Source organism: Bactrocera tryoni, unplaced genomic scaffold, assembly GCF_016617805.1.
Source record: "Bactrocera tryoni isolate S06 unplaced genomic scaffold, CSIRO_BtryS06_freeze2 scaffold_25, whole genome shotgun sequence".
NCBI classification, from domain to species: Eukaryota; Metazoa; Arthropoda; class Insecta; order Diptera; family Tephritidae; genus Bactrocera; species Bactrocera tryoni.
Genome location: NW_024395977.1, coordinates 10,369,187 through 10,372,349, shown reverse-complemented (window position 1 = coordinate 10,372,349; position 3,163 = coordinate 10,369,187). Strand labels below are relative to the sequence as shown.

Below are 3,163 nucleotides of genomic sequence, written 5' to 3'. Positions count from 1 at the left end.
GACCACGAGCATTACGCTCGAGTAGCTAGGGGTTTTCAAAGCAATTCTTTGAGGCAAATGAAAAAGATTAAAGAGCTAAAAGGAAAGTTTTCCTGTTGACAAAAATGTCAAGCTCTGGAAAAAAACGTCATAATAACAGGCGATGCTAATGAACATGCGGTAACATTCGCAAAGATGATTTTAAAGAAAAAAAACTCCTACGATGAAAAGGAGAAATCAATGGCTTTAAACATCAATTATATGGGTCGACTAAGACCTATAATTTCATGCGCGACGATTTGGGGTTTGCATTGCCCCACAAAGAAACACTTTTGCGTTGGCGTCCGATCCGGTATGTCTGCTCCAAGAAATGAAAACAGAAGAACGCATATGGCAATTAATTTTCGACGAAGTCTCAATCAAAAAAGATCTGACGAATAACAAAGTACGAGATGTGATTGATGGCTTCGTTGATAATGGAGAAGGTCACCGGGAAAGCGTAGTCGGCAATAAGTGCTGCTTTTTCATGCTAAAAGGCTTAGTCACAAAATGGAAATATGTGATTTCCTATTATGTGGCAAAAGATGGCGTTAAAAGTGAGAAACTGTTGAATATGCTCAAGAGCAATATAAATGCCTCGGAAGAAATCGGACTTAAAATCAAGTCAATAGTGTGCGACCAATGTGCACAAAATGTCAAATTGAGGCAACTGGTAGGCGCTACACCAGAAAAGCCATATTTCTTTCACAATGAAAGAAAAATATATATGCTGTTTGACTATTGTCATTTGATAAAATGCATGCGCAATATGTTACTAAAATATGACGTTGAAACGCCAGATGGGCTGACAACTTTTAAAGTTGTGCGTAAAATATATGCCATAGACCGGGCGAACGTTAATTTTAAAATGTGCCCTAAATTAACCTATTAGCATGTGTACCCCGAAAATTTAGGAAAAATGTCAGTGTCAAGAGGGACACAAGTATTTAGCAATTAGCCCTTATAAGGTCTAAAAATTATAAAAGCGCGGATGACCTAAGGCTGGTTAATCCCAATGATAGAGTTTTCGAAATAAGCCGCCTTCAAATGAGCCTCTATAAAGAACTGTTTATGGAAAATTCTTGCAGAGTGGGTATAAAATCGATGATTTTAGCCCAGATTACTGCAATTACCGAACAAAAATACCCAGAGTGGTACAGCGAGGCTGGAGATTGCCTCGAGCATAGGCACCAATTTTTAGATTTTTTAATAACAGTTTTACTGTTTAAAAACGCATGAAATGGCTGGCACAGCAGCAGGAAGAGTCTTACAAAAATGAAGTGAGTGCGAGGTATTTTAATAAACAGCAAAAATTAAAGAAACTGGTAACTTAGGTTTTAGGCCATATTTAATTTTTCTAGTAGCTTCCGTTTGATAAAAGGTAAAGGAAATACATACATATGTATATGAAATAAAAATACAATATAAATACTTTTACATTATTCAAATAACTAAAATGCATTTCTCTCTTCTCATTTCAGATTCTTCAAAAACTAATAATGTTCTTTTTATTTTTTTCAGGGTAGAATTAAGTTGTAAATAGTTGGTAGTAGTAGTTTTAGTATTAGTTATTGTTAGTTAGCTTTAGTATTTATTAATTTAGTAAGTAGTATGAACACGTGAGCCAAGCTTTTAAAAAAAGCTGGTGAAAAAGGCCTAATCTTTATTGATTAGGTTGTGTGAGAATTTGTGGTTGTGGGTAGACAAATTCTGAAAATCGTGTTTAATTAAAATTATATTCTTTTATATGTTATATTCTAATAATTCTATTCTCAATTTTTACTCAAGTTACAGCTTGCACGGACGGACGGACAGACGGACGGACGGACAGACGGACGGACAGACGGACGGACAGATGGACGGACGAGCAGACAGACATCCGGATTTCGACTCTACTCGTCACCCTGATCACTTTGGTATATATAACCCTATATCTGACTCTTTTAGTTTTAGGACTTACAAACAACCGTTATGTGAACAAAACTATAATACTCTCCTTAGCAACATTGTTGCGAGAGTATAAAAATAATCGTTTTGTGAGCGTTCAAGTCTGTGACCTTTACAAAATAACAATATATTCTAAATATAACAATAATAATAACTTATCCTGTGCTAATATGCTGAACTAAATCTTTTAATTTCATCTTTAACAAAAGGTATATTCAGAACTGAATGAAGAACGGCACATGAAGAACGAACATTGTTATGAACCAAGGTGCGTTTGTAATTAATCTTAGGCTTTTCGATTGGTATCTTTGTAGAATTTCAATATTTGAATTACAAGCAGTGCCCCAAAGTTGCACACCGTATGTCCATATAGGTTTTAGTATAGATTTATGTATATAATAGTAATTCATTTTCAAGATATAACTGCGATGTATGCCCAAGTAGCCAATAAAGTTGTTTGGTTTTTATTTTTAATTGTTTATTTTTGGCTGGTGCGTGTGTGTGTTTAATTTAATTTCCTGTGGGTGCATATAATATTTGATATTACATATATGTATGTACATACATACACTTATGTATATTGAAATTTGGTATTAATTATATATATTTTATATTTATCTTTATATTTATTTAAAATTTTTTTAGATGAGGCCCCAACGCAATTATTTCAACCGGTGCGCCCGTACAAAAGTTGCTGCGTTAGCAACTGTGCCGGTGGAGCAAAACTTTTTGCGTTTCCTAAAACGGAAGTTGCTAGAAATAATTGGGTGAAGGCCTGCAATCTTCAGTTACCACTGAAAAAACATTTATATATACTTATGTGAAAGACATTTTCACAGCAAAGATATCTCGTCAAGACGCATTTTAAATGAAGCTCTTCCTGTGCTAAATTTAGAATTTGAAGCTGACGAAACTAGTCAGCAATCGCCACAGTGGGTTTTGCCGCCGGTTGTACAAACATATGATGTTTTAAAAACCGAGTGTACAACACCAAATGATATGTCATTTGAAGAGATGGGAAATCCAAATGACATATCATTTCAAGAATTTGAAAAATATTCCCGCCTTCATGAAATAGAAATGAAGTGCGAAGATAGTGGGAATATCACTGTTCGCGACCACGAGCATTACGCTCGAGTAGCTAGGGGTTTTCAAAGCAATTCTTTGAGGCAAATGAAAAAGATTAAAGAGCTAAAAA

General features: G+C 34.8%; 1 long non-coding RNA gene across 1 annotated transcript; it reads left to right on the top strand.

The window, feature by feature from the left end:
- The first annotated feature begins 1,264 nt into the window (after positions 1–1,264).
- Positions 1,265–1,754, top strand: LOC120780490. The gene is made up of 2 exons (XR_005705881.1): positions 1,265–1,399; positions 1,500–1,754. It is a non-coding gene; the product is annotated as an uncharacterized LOC120780490 (long non-coding RNA).
- The last annotated feature ends 1,409 nt before the right edge of the window (positions 1,755–3,163 follow it).